Source organism: Lissotriton helveticus, chromosome 5_1, assembly GCF_964261635.1.
Source record: "Lissotriton helveticus chromosome 5_1, aLisHel1.1, whole genome shotgun sequence".
In the NCBI taxonomy this organism is placed as follows: Eukaryota; Metazoa; Chordata; class Amphibia; order Caudata; family Salamandridae; genus Lissotriton; species Lissotriton helveticus.
In genome coordinates this window covers 702,851,002-702,869,009 of record NC_136065.1, presented here as the reverse complement: position 1 = coordinate 702,869,009, position 18,008 = coordinate 702,851,002, and positions in this window count along the sequence as shown.

The following is an 18,008-nucleotide window of genomic DNA, read 5'->3' as shown; positions in this document are numbered from 1 at the left end:
TCTGGAAGACAAAAGATCTTCCGAAACAGTGGTTTGCTCCACTTCCCCTGCAGGAAGCTCGATTTCCTGAAATGCCCCTACGTCAGGAGCAACAACTACTATTGTGGGCTGTTCTTCTAGCGGCTGCTGCTGTTCTTGCGGCTGCTGCTGCTGTTCTTCTAGCGGCTGCTGCTGCTGTTCTTGCGGCTGCTGCTGCTGCTGTTCTTGCGGCTGCTGCTGCTGTTCTTGTTGCGCCTGCTGCTGTTCTTGTTGCGGCTGCATACTTATCTACTGAGTTTCCACCTGCATTGATTGTGTACTACTTTGTGATAATGACATTTCAACATCGCTGCTCATTAGTAGACTGGCTACCTCTGCGACACTCAAGGGCTTGGGCCTGGGTTGGTGGGGTTGGACCGCTGGTGCAGGCGTAACTTTTTTGGACCCAAAAAAAACATTGGCCGGCATACCAGTCGTGGTTAATGGCACTTCCTTTTTCTGTTCCTTCTTCTCACCCGCAACTTTCTTGGTACTGGACCTGGTACCTTTATTTGGGGCAATCTTCTTCAGATGTGAGGCAGGACGCAGATGCACAACAAGTTGTGGTCACACGTCGATGTGATGCGCAGCAGGACTTCTGTCTGTCTGACAGTACAACGGGTGATGATGATGATGATGACACCTCCTCCTCTGGCTTTTTGTGCACCTAAAAGCAAATACGCCAGGAGAAGAACATCAGTGAAATGTTGCATTTGCTGTTGTGGTTCAGTTACTTACTACTGTACAAAAGATATAGTCTAGCCATTTCTGAGACTTTGTCAACAAGGGCTATGATATACTACTGTGTATACACACACTACACTCTCAGGAAGGACAGGAAAGAGAATAAGAACCACCAAATTAAAAATGTACGGAAGCGGGGTGGACCCTATTTGCCATTAAATTATTTGAGCATCACATCATTCATGGAGCTGCTGCTGGCAAAGCGGGTGGATGGATGGAAGCAGTAAGCCAATAGGAAAACCATGCAGGCCTATATGGCAAAAGCAGGATTTTAATAACAAACACAACACAAAGAAAGGCCACCAGCCACATGGACACTCAAAAAATCACAAGCAACAAGCAGGGGGCCTGGGAAACACCAGGAGCTGACAAAAGGCCTATAAAAGCCAGGCAAAGGATGCATGCTAAAGCACACTGTTCGTTTTTTTAATGCAACAAAATACAAATACAAAAATTCACAGGCCCCTAAAAGGTCTGCAGGGTGCATTGCATTACACACCAACACACACCAGACACACACAACAAAGGCATGTCTTTAAGACGCCAACATCAGAAAGCCAACCCCAAAAAAACACACTTCCCAACTCAATCCAATGCCATCCATGCCCTAAATAATGTCTAAATTCAACAGACCACACAGAAACACTTGATTAATAAAGCTGTGGCTACCTGCTCTGAGCCTACTGGATGAAAGCAGGCCTGTTGACAGACAAGGCTAGACAAGCTTGCAGGCCTAGGCTTCAAAATGGCCACCAGCCACATGACCAGGCCCAACAACATCAGAAAGCCCACCACAAAAACACACACTTGCCAACTCAATCCAATTCCATCCATGCCCTAAATGGTGTCTAAATTTAACAGACCACACAGAAACACTTGATTAATAAAGATGTGGCTACCTGCTCTGAGCCTACTGGATGAAAGCAGGCCTGTTGGCAGACAAGGCCAGACAAACTTGCAGGCCTAGGCTTCTAAATGGCCACCAGCCACAAGGCCAGGCCCAACAACAGAAAGCCCACCCCAAAAAAACACATTTCCCAACTCAATCCAAAGCCATTCAGGTCCTAAATGATGCTTGAAAATGAAATACATTAAAAAAAAACACCAAAGGAACAGTTGCTTCATCATGCACACACCCAAGAGGCCATGACTAGCTCGGGCCTACCACTGACTACTACTGCCCCCAACATTTAAAAAAAAAGGAATGATATTTACCAAAATTAAATTGTAGTTGCAACAACTGCAATGCCCCCAATCAAACAGACACAACAACCACTTACTTGTAAAATATCCAATTCAAAAATTCTCAAATCCAATTGCAATGATGCAGCAGATCTTTCCAGCACAAAATCCAAAGGCAGAATGAGCAGGAGATGGACAAAGCACTGGGAGGAGCCTGCTTGACAGGATCAGGAAGTGGGAGATTCTGTGGCACTTCCTCCCTCTCCCCACCTTTTTAAACAAGCATTTACAATGCAATGGTCTCGACATTGTTAAAGTTAGAGCTATTGGCATTGCTCATGACATTATGTTTGTTTGTTTTTGTTTTTAAAACATTTAAAGAAATGGCATTGTCATTTACAATGTCAATAGCTTAATCTCTCTCAAATGCCAGACCTATTGCATTTGAACCGACACACACAAAGCCACTCACAAACACAGAGCCACCCACACAGAGCCACCATACAGAGCTACCTACACAGAGCTATTCACATAGATCAACCCACCCACAAATAGAGCCACAAACACAGAGCTACCTACACACACACATAGTTACCTACATACAGACAGAGCTACCCGCGCATAGAGCCACCTACAAAAAAGCGACCCACACAGAGCCACCCACACAGAGTCACACACACAGAGCCACGCACACAGAGCCACACACACAGCCACACACATACATACACACAGAGAGCGTGTGCTAGAGAGCGTGTGCTAAAGGACGTGTGTTAGAGGGCGTGTGTTAGAGGGCATTTGTTAGAGGGCCTGTGTTAGAGGGCGTGTGTTAGAGGGCGTGTGTTAGAGGGCGTGTGTTAGAGGGCGTTTGCAGATTGGTTCTCACCTGCATGCTCACTTTCTCATCATCAGCTATTGCCAACTTATAGCTGGAAAGTGTAAAAAAATAAAGAAAAAAGAGAGAGGAGAGTGAAGAATAGACAGTGTGTAGTATATATGAAGTATACTAAAGTATACTAGAGAGTGTGTTAGAGAGAGTGTGGTAGAGAGCGTGGTAGAGGGTGTTAGAGTGTGTGTTAGAGTGTGTGTTGTGTGTTAGAGAGTGTGTTAGAGAGTGTGTTAGAGAGTGTGTGTTACAGAGTGTGTGTTACAGCCACCTCACGATCACATTTCCAAGTCAGTGATCACAAGCAGGTCCACAGCGCATGCACCTGGCATGGCGCCCACTTTAGTCTCCAGTTAAAGGATAGCTGGACACTGTGTACCCTTGAACCAAGGGCAGAAGCTTATCAACGAACAACCCTGGTCAAGGAGAAACTAGTGCCAGAAAGATCAGCCTCTTTTGAACCATGGGGATGCCCAGACGATAGGTAAAGCGAACAAGGAGGAAAAACCCACTAAAGAGCAAATGCTGGTGGAGTGCTGGAGGGGTACCCTTACATGTACCAGGTGCAAACTCACTGAAGGATAGCGACTCAGGTTAGAACAGGCAGTCATTGTGGAGTCTGTACCCACGATATCTTCTTCTCTTGAACCACACGTATCGACTGCCCCACGAAGCCCCTTGATCTACTTCATGCTCCTTTCTTTAACCATCAGGACTCAAATCTACAACAATCAGTGCTCATAAACTACCAGACTCCCACCCGTAACAGGCAGCCGTGGAAGGGGTGTGGTTAGGAGCTGAAGCAACAGAGATTCACCCAGCTTCCTGGCACACACAGCAGCCCAGTCAAATACACCTCCAATTCCACATATTAATTGTACAATTAAATGGATTACATTTAGCCTCTGGCTCCAAAGTTTACAATCCACGTGCAGAACCACGAGGTTGAACAAGTTCTTCCTCACAAGTGCTCATCAATTTACTGGAAACCGATACCAACACGAAAACAAAAACCTGGGGAGGGGATGAATGTACCATTCTTCCAACACTTTAGGAATGCAGCTAAACTGTAACTATCGAGGTCTAGGCATAGAGCAGAGTCAAGAAGTGATATGTGTTTATAAAAATTAAGTACTACAAATATTTTTCGACTATTTCCGTCAAAACACTACGTTGGATCACTGCCCCTCAAACGTTCACCTTGAAATACAGCATACATATTCTGTTCTACTACCTACCCAAAACACCAACATTATTGCCACAATATTTACACACTAGACTGTATTATCGGACGCTTGAGATTGAATAGGAACACGGAGCACCGGTCACGCACCCGAGGGTGTGGGAGAATAAAGCTCTGGTAGACAAATCAATTTGAGGCATGCTATATTCGAATATTCATCGTATTATCATTCCTCTATCGTGATTTTCCAGCTTAGGACTCGGAGAGCACCTAGTGAAAAGCTGTCTGGGGCAATCACATATCAGTCACTAGCGCTGAACAGCAAACACTGGCAAACTCTACATAACGCGCATACAAAACAGTGGAACATACGCTGGAGTATTACAACATTTGATGAGAACACCCTCCGAAGTGAATTTTAACACCCAGAGCACCACAACCACCCATTCTGTGACGCTTACGTTACTCAATGTGAGGACACGCTGCCCACATAACCAACAGTACGAATTTAAGGGGCCCACGGATAATTGTCCATTTCTATATTCAAAGCTATTAACAGGTAGAGAATTATGATGGAAACTGAACAACTTTAAATGTCACTAGACATTTGCTATGAGCACCCACCTGGCTCGCCAGCATGCCGGCCTAGACTAAAAGGGCTACAGTGCCTGTTAGTGGCAGCCTTGGGTCTCGTCTGTATTCGACATGCCCTCCTTCATTACTGGCCCGACGGGCTGCCTTGCATCAGAAACCGGTTTCTGATGTAAGATGCACATTGGATTTCAGTCTGCGGAGATCGCTGGGGCAGACATTGACTTCTAAATAGGAGCAGGTGTTCGAGGGGAGGCGAAGGGCGGCCGAAGGCTCGGAGAGGGCTATGACGTCACTCCTGCGATGGGGCCAGCGATACAAGCACTCCCGCTGCTGATGCAAGCGCGCTGGTCGCCTCCTGCCCCAGGCTAGCAAACATACAAAACCCGGTTCAGTCGGGAGACTCAGGATATTTGAAGTCTAAAATGGCTCAAGTATGGTTTCATTTGGGTGCCAGGAGTAGTTAAAATACTGATAGAGTGCGCAGGTCACCCGACTATTTTTACCATACTTACCTGGGCCCGTAAAACAACATTTGCATGCTTTAACCAGGTAACCTGTGCTCTTACTCTAATTAGTGATTTATGTATTACGTGTAGGACCTATGCCATTGACTCACCAATCCTTGTCATCGGTATCTAAAGTCCTGAGGGATCAAGGCAGGTATTATAATAGGTAAACAATAAACATTTCATTTACTATTTACTTTATAAATAAGCACAAACTCGGGAAAGGTTTACATTTTTTATCTATGAAAATTCTTAAATGTCATAATCCATGCATTTGAAATCAAAGATTTTTCGATTAGGAAGATAAAGATTAAAATGAAGATATGCAGATCATTTATAGATATTTCTTTAAGCATTTGACAGTAGGAAGGGTAGAAAAGGGGAAACAATATAATGACATACCCACATGTAATATAGTTACCTAGAATGGTGTGAAGACCAACCCTGGCCATGAGCTTGTTAAAGGACAGAACCCCAAAGTAAAGGTGCCAGCAAGACAACAGGTGCAAACCAGAAATCAGGACAGGTGCAGCCAAATTGGATCAGGATAGGATCACCACAGGTTAAAACCGGCACCCAGAGTTAAAGTTGCTACGCCAGCGCTACAACCCTCTCTGCAGCTAACAGCCAAACCCCGATTGGGTTATCGAAATTTCTGACAGAGTGCTCCGCCAGCACCCTTGCTCCCGAACCCCGATTGGGTTATCGAATCTTCTGACAGAGTGCTCCGCCCAGCACCTCTGCTCCTGATCCCTATTGAGTGCCTTGGGTCAGTGACAGTACAAAAGGGGGGTGGTGATGGACGGAGCATCTGAATCAATCAAACACTCACACCCAGTTAAAAGATCTGGGTTTAATCCGTCACCGTTGTTTAGCCCACTCTGCCACCCAGTTCAGACATGGCTATATGCAAATCAGTCTGACCCTGTGCCTCATGGGAACAGTCCAGCCCGAACTGCCAAGCCATGTCTTCCCTGGACCGGAAACAAGCTTCCAAGGACCGGTTTCTGGCATTCCAGCCGTCTTCAGCCCGGCTTGCTTGAATTCAGTGGCAAAGTGAGCAAGGGACTCGCGTCTGAGCATACCCTGCCATACTTATGGCGGCCAAAAGAGGTACAAAAGGGGGGTGGTGATGAACGGAGCATCTGAATCAATCAAACACTCACACCCAGTCAAAAGATCTGGGTTTAATCCATCACCGTTCTTTAGCCCACTCTGCCACCCCAGTTCAGACATGGCTATATGCAAATCAGTCTGACCCTGTGCCTCATGGGAACAGTCCAGCCTGAACTGCCGAGCCATGTCTTCCCTGGACCGGAAACAAGCTTCCAAGGACGGCTGTAATGCCAGAAACCGGTCCTCGGAAGCTTGTTTCCGGTCCAGGGAAGGCATGGCTTGGCAGTTCGGGTTGGACTGTTCCCATGAGGCACAGGGTCAGACTGATTTGCATATAGCCATGTCTGAACTGGGGTGGCAGAGTGGGCTACAGAACGGTGATTGATTAAACCCAGATCTTTTCACTGGGTGTGAGTGTTTGAGTGGTTCAGATGCTCCGTCCATTACCACCCCCTTTTGCACCGCTTTTGGCTGCCATAAGTGTGGCAGGGTATGCTCAGACGTGAGTACCTTGCTCACTTTGCCACTGGATTCAAGCAAGCCGGGCTGAAGACGGCTGTAATGCCAGGAACCGGTCCTCGGAAGCTTGTTTCCGGTCCAGGGAAGGCATGGCTTGGCAGTTCGGGCTGGACTATTCCCATGAGGCACAGGGTCAGACTGATTTGCATATACCGATGTCTGAACTGGGGTGGCAGAGTGGGCTAAAGAACGGTGATTGATTAAACCCAGATCTTTTGACTGGGTGTGAGTGTTTGATTGGTTCAGATGCTCCGTCCATTACCACCCCCTTTTGTACCGCTTTTGGCCGCCATAAGTGTGGCAGGGTATGCTCAGACGTGAGTCCCTTGCTCACTTTGCCACTGGATTCAAGCAAGCCGGGCTGAAGACGGCTGTAATGCCAGAAACCGGTCCTCTGAAGCTTGTTTCCGGTCCAGGGAAGGCATGGCTTGGCAGTTCGGGCTGGACTGTTCCCATGAGGCACAGGGTCAGACTGATTTGCATATAGCCATGTCTGAACAGGGGTGGCAGAGTGGGCTAAAGAACGGTGATTGATTAAACTCAGATCTTTTGACTGGGTGTGAGTGTTTGATTGGTTCAGATGCTCCGTCCATTACCACCCCCTTTTGCACCGCTTTTGGCCGCCATAAGTGTGGCAGGGTATGCTCAGACGTGAGTACCTTGCTCACTTTGCCACTGGATTCAAGCAAGCCGGGCTGAAGATGGCTGTAATGCCAGAAACCGGTCCTCGGAAGCTTGTTTCCGGTCAAGGGAAGGCATGGCTTGGCAGTTCGGGCTGGACTGTTCTCATGAGGCACAGGGTAAGACTGATTTGCATATAGCCATGTCTGAACTGGGTTGGCAGAGTGGGCTAAAGAATGGTGATTGATTAAACCCAGATGTTTTGACTGGGTGTGAGTGTTTGATTGGTTCAGATGCTCCGTCCATTACCACCCCCTTTTGTACCGCTTTTGGCTGCCATAAGTGTGGCAGGGTATGCTCAGACGTGAGTCCCTTGCTCAATTTGCCACTGGATTCAAGCAAGATGGGTTGAAGACGGCTGTAATGCCAGAAACCGGTCCTTGGAAGCTTGTTTCCGGTCCAGGGAAGGCATGGCTTGGCAGTTCGGGCTGGACTGTTCCCATGAGGCACAGGGTCAGACTGATTTGCATATAGCCATGTCTGAACTGGGGTGCAGAGTGGGCTAAGGAACGGTGATTGATTAAACCCAGATCTTTTGACTGGGTGTGAGTGTTTGATTGGTTCAGATTCTCCGTCCATTACCACCCTCTTTTGTACCGCTTTTGGCCGCCATAAGTGTGGCAGGGTATGCTTAGACGTGAGTCCCTTGCTCACTTTGCCTCTGGATTCAAGCAAGCCGGGCTGAAGATGGCTGTAACGCCAGAAACCGGTCCTGGTAAGCTTGTTTCCGGTCCAGGGAAGGCATGGCTTGGCAGTTCGGGCTGGACTGTTCCCATGAGGCACAGAGTCAGACTGATTTGCATATAGCCATGTCTGAACAGGGGTGGCAGAGTGGGCTAAAGAACGGTGATTGATTAAACCAGGATCTTTTGACTGGGTGTGAGTGTTTGATTGGTTCAGATGCTCCGTCCATTACCACCCCCTTTTGCACCGCTTTTGGCCACCATAAGTGTGGCAGGGTATGCTCAGATGTGAGTCCCTTGCTCACTTTGCCACTGGATTCAAGCACGCCGGGCTAAAGACGGCTGTAATGCCAGAAACCGGTCCTCGGAAGCTTGTTTCCGGTCCAGGGAAGGCATGGCTTGGCAGTTCGGGCTGGACTATTCCCATGAGGCACAGGGTCAGACTGATTTGCATATACCGATGTCTGAACTGGGGTGGCAGAGTGGGCTAAAGAACGGTGATTGATTAAACCCAGATCTTTTGAATGGGTGTGAGTGTTTGATTGGTTCAGATGCTCCGTCCATTACCACCCCCTTTTGTACCGCTTTTGGCCGCCATAAGTGTGGCAGGGTATGCTCAGACGTGAGTCCCTTGCTCACTTTGCCACTGGATTCAAGCAAGCCGGACTGAAGACGGCTGTAATGCCAGAAACCGGTCCTCGGAAGCTTGTTTCCGGTCCAGGGAAGGCATGGTTTGGCAGTTCGGGCTGGACTGTTCCCATGAGGCACAGGGTCAGACTGATTGGCATATACCACCCCCTTTTGTACAGCTTTTGGGTCAGTGACAGGTCAGCTATTCTGAGAAGTCTGACAATTTAGCTAGCTAAGCCTACCATTTTCCAGGGCAGTGTACCACCCCCCAATGTTGAAAATGTAAGAATCCCCAATCGGGTGTTTTCAGAATTCCAGCTCATGCGCAGTGTGGGTTTCAAAATGGAGTCAGAGCACATCTCAGGCCCAAAATGTGATACATGCAAAAATAGAAGAGAAACAGTTTTAGAACAGAGAAATAAATGAATGCACTCTATACCACTCATCTCTATTCTATTACCATTATTTTATATTTAACTATAGTGTTATGATTAAGCAGAACGAACAGCTTAGCAAAAGCAGCGATGCAAGCTTCTTGCAAAGTTAGGACACAAAACAAAGAATCAAAAGGGGGGGTGAAGAGGTAGTGCTAGAAAGCACTCAGGTGGGCACACCCCCCTCTAGTTAATGGTATAAATAAACAACAAGGTCCACCTCTAGAAGGTTTCTTGTGAGCCAGAGTATAACAGGCATATACAGTATTTGTTAAAATACCCCTCACACACCAAAAGGGCCCTTGGTGTTATGCTTCATCATCAGGGTCTTCACGCCCCGCTGCGGTATGGGGGGGGCTACGACTAGCGACTACGCTGGAACACTTAGATATTGTAAGTGCTATGTGAAGTGCTTTGAGTGAGTGTAAGTAGGGTCAGGAGTGATATGGAAAAGTGAGATTTAAAAGAATACCTGGCCTTATGAAAGCAAAAAATTCTTTATTAGTCATAGGCTGGTATCGTTAAAAATAGTGTGGCGGAGAAAATCTAGCTTAACAATGGGATAGTTCTCCTGGTGTTGTCAACATGTTTCGAGGCTGACTGCCTCTTCGTCAGGACGGGGTCAAATCCCTCTGTCACTCACTAAGTTTGGCAACAATGTGTGCTATGTGTATATACAAGTGAATAGAATATAGATTATAATACAACTGCAATATGGCATTCAATTTTGAACAGTTATAGCCCTGTCAGTATTACTGAGTCATGGGCCTGCAAAGATAAAGTAAGAGCACGTAAGTATTTACTGCGTGTCCCAGTGCGCATTCATATATCACCAGTGGAAGGAAAGACATGGTGACATATATGATGACTTTGCGATTGCCGGTAAAATACACTTAGGTGCTGTGACCTGTAGGTGGAAGGAAAAACACTACAAGACAAAACCAACACTTAACATAAAACACACTCTCTATGTCGTGAAGTTCTGTATAAGTCCATGGTGAGCTGTAAAATTAAAAGACCAAGAACTAAATACATACTGGAATTATTAGGAGTCAGTGCCCAATGAGCCGGTCTGGAAGAGGGGTACATGGAACTTCCATCTGTTGGTAAAGTAAAAGTGAGGCATGCCATGGTTTAGAGTAAGGTCATGGTAGCAGGTGTTGAAAGTCTAGGCATAAGCCTCCCTTACGCGGCTATGCCGTACTTACTAGTTCACGAGCAGTCCTCGCATCCTCCCTCATCCGCGGCTTCCATGGTGTGAGAGGAAGGAGAGGAGCATGCGCTTATATACTAGAGTACATTGGATAATTACTAGCACCTGTACTAGATTATCTCCGCCACACTATTTTTAATGACACCAGCCTATGACTAATAAAGAGTTTTTTGCTGTCATAAGGCCAGGTATTCTTTAAAATCTTACTTTTCCATATCACTCCTGACCCTACTCACACTCCCTCAATACACTTCACATAGCACTTACAATATCTAAGTGCTCCAGCGTAGTCGCTAGTCGTAGCACGCCCCGTCCCGCAGCGGGGCCGGAAGACCCCGATGATGAAGCATGACACCAAGGGCCCTTTTAGTGTGTGAGGGGTATTTTAACAAATACTGTGTATGCCTGATATACTCTGGCTCACAGGAAACCTTCTAGAGGTGGACCTTGTTGTTTATTTATAGGACACAAAACAGCCATCTTAGTTCTAGGGCGCAGAAGCTAAAGTTTCCCTCCAAGCGAAAGGTACGTCATGTCACGTGAGTGTGACAGACACATGCGCAGTAAGAAATCCCGCGTAGCAGCAGCCATTTTAATGCAAGCGGATTATGGTTAGTCAAAGCACAAAGGCAAGCTTCCCCTATGTCGTGTAGTGCAATTATTAGTACACAAAGCATGTTAGTTAATACGTTAACTATTATTTGAGAGGGTTGAATACAAGCAAGTCGCTTTACGTACGCAACCTTGCTCCATCAATCCTCTCTTTGATTATATTTTATATCATCACCAATTAATGAACCAGATGCCAACTTTCACATTTCTCCCAACTCAATTTCTTCAAACTTTCTGTTTTGTTTCTTTTCATTATTCATATGAAAGTTTTTCACTTTCTTGTACAAATTTCCATTCAGTTCTTCTAATTCCATTTTATCAATATTTCTCTTCTTTCCTCTTTTATTTACTGTACGACATTTGCAACAAATCATTATCCCTAAAATCAGCAGGGCTATTCCCACCATTGGCATCAGTATTCTACCTACAAAACTTTTTCCCACGTTAGAAAACCAATTACCTATAGAGGAGAGACCATCTGTTAGTCTCTTCCATGCACTATCAACCTCCAGTGGTTTGAGTTCTTTTTCTAAATGTGTAATATTCTTTACATAAACTTTAATTTCAACACGTTTGTTAGGTATGTAAGCGCAACAATTTTACGCCTTCAACATTCTACAGACTCCGCCCTATTTTGCCAATAATGTATCAAGAGCAAGTCGATTTTGTAAAACCATTGATCTTATCGCAACCAATTCGGTATTGATCATCAAGAAACCACCAGCAGTGTCAGTCGATAAGCGATCTTCTACTGTTGACAATTTGCAAATTCTTTGAGTATTCAGAACCTCTCCCACTGAAGGTATCAATGCACTAAATATATCACCTACAATGTCAGAAAAACTAGCTCTTTTACTATGGGTTAATCCATTAGTTTCTTCATTGCTTCCAGTGATTTTCTTTACATGGTACACTTTTGGGAATACTATTCCAAAATAGCAATTCCCATACCAATGATCAGGCAATTTGTAATATGCCTTGTTTCCGCATATATAATACATTTCAGGAAATACTGGTTCAGTTCCATCTTTGAAACCCCAAACCCCAATTACCTTAAATTGTGTTCACACTCACTGGAACCAATGAATATATTGTTATAATAACTCGTTCTCTCCCTTTGGAAACAGAGTTTCACTTTCTTTTCAAAATCCAGCAACATAGCAGCGTGAGTCTTGCCATTTGGGGTAAACCTTATATTTTCAGCCCATTTAGGAACCTTGTTTTTCTGTTCTTTGGCTTTTCTCTTGAAATCCTGTCTCCTTTTCTCAACTATATTCAAAAATATGTTCTCCATTTCATGTAAAATGCCTTGGTTTTGCAGTTGGTGGTGTTTCAGGCGAATTCTGCGTAGCAAGCAAATGATTAGTCCACGGAAACTAAAAGTTTATAATCACCCACAGGCTGCCTATGTCTGAGACCGGTCTCACGTCTGAAAAGTTCTTCCTGGTTTATTCATCGGAAACTTCAAAGATGCTAGAGATGTGGAGCAGCTGAAGAAGAATAATATTACACACATTCTTTCAATTCACGATAGCGCAAGGCCTATGCTGGAGGACCTGAAATATCTTTGCATTCCTGCCTCTGATTCACCTTCTCAGAACCTCAGTACATCACCTGTACATCTACATGTCAAGGGGGGGTCAAGCACAGTGAGGAGCTTACCTCAGCGCCGACAACAGCCACAGCAGTCACCGCGCCAGCTCCTGGGGGGGGAACGCTGTAGTCTCGCCGCCTCAGCTCCAACAACGCGGCTGGAGACTACAGCTCCCAGCGAGCTTTGCGGGCACTTCCTGCCTCCTGCACTCTTCGCGCCCGGAGGCGCTACAAACAGCAGACGCTCCCTCGGTGGAGCGGGGGGTCAAGCACAGTAAGGAGCTTACCTCAGCGCCGACAACAGCCACAGCAGTCACCGCGCCAGCTCCTGGGGGGGGGAACGCTGTAGTCTCGCCGCCTCAGCTCCAACAGCGCGGCTGGAGACTACAGCTCCCAGCGAGCTTTGCGGGCACTTCCTGCCTCCCGCACTCTTCGCGCCCGGAGGCGCTACAAACAGCAGACGCTCCCTCCGCGTCGCTGGACGCGCACGGGCGACGCCGGGCGGAGCCCGGGCAGTCTAAGGCCGTCCAAGGATGATCAGGGACGGGACGGGCTACATCCCTTTCATCATGGGTAAGCGTAAACTCGTGACATCAGCGGCAGGCGAAGCGAAAGCTAAGGTGCCCAAGTATACTACCAGCATTATTACGTATCTGACAACGAAAGTGGGTGAATTATCCACACAGATTGCAGAGTCAGAGCGTGAGCTGGGTCTTGAATCTACTCCAGTGGGCGTTGACACATCTAATACTTCCACCATTAACTGCATCCCGCTGGAACCTAGGGTCATTATTGAGTCCTGCAGACCCTTCCTGCCACAATCTCATACTGTTCTCCCGTTCCCGGTTCTGTCTGAAACAGTGATACCGTCAATTCCGGCGCCCTTGGGTGATTTAGGAAGCACAGCAAGTAGCCAGCCTGGGGGGGATGGTGCAATATATGTTACTGAGGAGGGCATTTCTTCTTTACTAGAAAAACTTTTTTCGGATAGACTTGAATCTGCCCTAATCCAGATTGCCACTGACATTACTGAAACTCTGAAGGATTGTGTCAAGGACCTTGTGGCGAAATGCGAGCGCATTAATGATGTTTTAAATACCCGGGCTCCTTTTACTTCTATACCTTCTATACCTATGGTACCGATGTTGCCGTGTCCAACAGCTGTGCAGGTCCCTGCCCCCAAGGTTGGCGGTCCTTTAACCAACATAGCCACCATGGCTACTAATTTGGCCATTGATAACCCTGCCCAAAAAGGGAAAGTCGACAAGGGTATTTATATTCCTATGTTGGAGGCTGTACCTAGTGTACCTAGTGTAACTCCCATAGTAAGGTCTAGAGGTACACAGGAGGGTCGGGTGGGAAGGGTACCCCCAGTGAATCTACCTCCGGATGCAACACCTTTTGTAGCAATTCTGGTTAATGTCCCTAAACTTGCTGACGGGGAGGTAGAACATCACGAAACCCTTCTTAGGCATATTAACAAATGGTGTAACGCGAACTGCACGGGAGAAAGTAACATCGCAGACAATATTTTGACAGGAAGAAGGGTTAACTGGGTGGGCACAACCAAGAAAGATGTAGCAGGAGATTGTGTAATAGTCAATTTTAAATCTAGAAATGTCTCCAGCCGTCTCTTTTGGGATGGTTCCCCATTGGACCCAGTAGGTAAGGGTGTTCGTGCGATGCCCCTTGGCTTTTTCTATCCAAGAGTTTATAGGTCAGGTGGTGGAGAGAATATCATGTCACATCATATTGAAAAGGTTTGGGTTGAAGACAAACTTATTTCGCCTCTGCATGCTAACCAGTGGGTGACAAAGCAATCCAGGGCTGGTGGCTCAGCTGATTCTGTAAGGAACATCCCGGCCAATGACTTATTCCTGTCGAATAGGTTTTCGGCTCTAGCTAGTCAAATAGATATTGACTGACTAGAGCTTGAGCATAATGGCCTGAATGCGCCTTGCAGCAATAATGCTCCTATTGATTTACTAGGTAATACAGTAAGTTCAGCTGTAAATGACCCTTTAGATCTGGGCAGGGGGAACATCAGGCTACTTTCATGGAACATTGCGGGCCTACGGGCAAAGAAGGAGGACCCGATTTGGCTACAAAATTTAAAAGAACATGATATAGTTGCCTTACAGGAAACTTGGGCAAGAGAAAATGCCTTCTGGGTGGATGGCTATACATCGTTCTTTGTTAAAGCACAGAGCTCCACGGCAGGAAGGGACAGAGGGGGTCTGTTGCTTTTAGTTTCAGTTAAAGTAGCCGGCACTGTTAAGGAAATCCCCAGCTCCTCATATTATTTTCAGTTGGTGGAAATCCTCCTGGCAGATAAGAACAAGATTGTACTAATAAACTGCTATAATTCTATGCAGGGGGGGGCCCCAAATTTTGTCTTAGAAGGTTTATCTTCATTTTTAACTAATTATATGTCAAAACAAACCACTTTTGTTCAACTCATTCTGATGGGAGATTTTAATGTTCATTTGTGTGGGTTACATTGCCAGATTGAGGATGACACTGGCCCAGATCATACGTCTTTGCCACATTTTGAGCATAGTCCTAATAGTGTGGCAATGGAAAATTTGCTATCATCTAACGATTTATTTGAACCAGGGTTTTTAGACTTAAAGGATCGTATGGTCACATATAACGCAAGGGGTAGCGAATCAATCATTGATTACTTTTTTATGTCCCCGGGTCTTCTCCGCTATGTACTGTTTTATAATGCCATTGTAAGTGGGTACAGTGACCATAACCCGGTGTCACTAGTTATGGACGCTTCCACTGGGTTAAGCAAGGGGCCCTTGAGGGCCACCTCTGTAAAGGATGTAAGGAGTAAAGATCAGGGAAGGTGCCTCAAATGGTGTAAAGTTTGCCCAGAGGACTTTCTAGGACTAATTGAGCAAAATATGGCAGTAGAATTTGTGAAATGTAGGGATTTAGATAGGGGGGGGAAGGAGGTAGTTAGTGCCTTTGAGGCTATCTGTGCCAGAGTGGAAGAAGAGCTTACAGCTAGACCAAGGAGGGGCCCTGCCCCAGTTTTTGGTTGGTTTGATTACACATGCTCCAAGGCACATTCCGCTCTGCTGAAAGCCCTTAAACATTCCCCCAGAGACAAGGCACTGGTGGCACAATTGAGGAAGAAATACGCTATGGCTGTGAAGACTCGGAAAAAGGTCATTAAAGAGGAAGCCTGGGACTCTTTGATGGACTCTACCACCCTTAAACAAAGTTCCAAATTCTGGTCCATAATTAATAATCCCTTATTTGCTCAATCAAATAACATAGATCTTGAAGTACATATCCCTGAAGCAGAGTGGCTTAAACATTTCTCTAATATATATGGGTCAAATAAAATGGTTGAGGCATTTACTATCCCTTGCTCCCCAACTTCTCTTCCCAAGCTTAAATTCAGTAAAACCGAAGTGGAGGTTGCAATAAAAGGCTCAGCTGTTAATAAAGCCCCCGGCCCTGACGGAGTCCCTTTGGACTTATATAAACTAAACTCAGGGATGTGGGCAGAGATATTACCCAATGTTTTTAATTGCGTACTTGAGGGGGGTTTGCCAAAAACTTGGGCATGCTCAATTATAGTCCCTATTTTTAAAAAGGGCCGAAGAAGCGACCCTAAGTGTTTCCGACCTATATCCTTGTTGGATTCCTCTATGAAGGTCCTGGGTAAAGTTCTGCTGGCAAGAATTAACAACTGGTCTTTAGAAAATGATATTTTAACAGATGCACAGTATGGGTTCCATTCAGGCAGAGGAACAGAGGACCAATGTTTAAATCTTCATTTGATAATTTCAAAATATACAACGGCTACAAAGGGGTGAATTTTTGTTGCTTTTATGGACCTGTCCACAGCCTTTGATTTAGTTAACAGAGCTCGGCTGTGGTCCATGTTGTTGAAATTGGGACTCAATCCTCCTCTTGTGCACTTTCTGGCTGAACTTCACAAGGACTTAAAAGCATCGATTAGAATGGACCAAGAAGGAAATCGTACAGCCTGGTTCAAATCTAGCAGGGGTGTACGGCAGGGCTGCATCCTTGCTCCCATGCTGTTCACTCTTTACATAAATTCATTAGAGAAAAACCTTTTAACTGCTACCTTGGACACACCGCGTGCAGGGGATACTCGTATTCCCGTTCTCCTGTACGCGGATGACGCTGCTCTGATAGCTCGGACACACTTAGGCCTGCAGAGACTTTTAAATGCTTTTAGCGATTTTATGTCTTCACTTGACTTAGTGGTAAACAATTCCAAATCACATGTCATGGCATTCGGGGCTGTTAAAAACAATACCAAACAGTTTTATTGTAATGGTGAAGTGATCACTAATGTCAACATTTTTACTTACCTTGGTGTAATCTATGATACTAAGGGTAGCTGGGCACCTCAAATCACAGCCAAAACTAAAGTGGTTAGGAGCTCGGCAAATGCAATTTTAAGTTTTTCTAGGAGACTTGGTGGGAAGCCGAGTGGTGCTTTATTAAGCTTGTACAGGGCAAAAACTGTGGCAATAGCTAGGTATGGCTCCGGTCTGTGGGGATATGTGAATAGTGAAACCATTCAAAGGGAAGAAAATAAGTTCCTTCGATCTATATTAGGGCTCCCCCAATCAACAGCCACGTTTTCAGTTCATCAGGAGCTTGGTTTAGGGTATATTACCGATATCCTTTCAATGGCACCTATTCTGTTATGGATTAGGACTTGGACCAATAACAACTTAGGTCTAAATCATAAAATACAGACGGACTGTTTAAAACTGGACAAATCAAAAGATATTGCTTGGCTGTCATACATTCATAAGTGTTCCTTGGAACTTGGTCGCCCCGAGATTTTTTCCTCCCCCCGGGGCTTAAAGAAATCTGATTTAGATTGGGTTAAGCTTAATTTCTCTAAATTGAAAACCTTGGAGAGAGAGGAATGCCAACTTGTAAAGCCCACAGTCAGAGCCCATTTTTTGACTATTACCTGCCTAGCTATACAACCGTATCTTGCCATAGTTAACATCCCCTTTCACAGGTGGCTTCTGGTAAAATTCCGGTTCAACCAGATCTATACGGTTCTTTGTGACAGCCAAGGGTGGTACAAGCAGGAGGATGCACCTGTGTGTAATTGTGACAGTTTTTCACTCCAAGATAATATGCACCTTATGCTGTTCTGCCATTTTTACATTATGCCCAGACAAAAATATTTGGTGCCTTTATTGAAGGACAAAGCCTTTCATCAGGCAAAACCAGCCCTCCTGTATCTCCAAATGCTGGACTCACCTCTAGTTATGTTTAGCGTGGCTAACTATCTCGTTGCTGCTGTTAGGATCAGGAGGAGGCGAATGCAAATGTAATATAGGGCTTTGCTTTGGAGGATGAAATGTGTTCTTTGTACCTGTAATTTTTAGCTAATATTTATC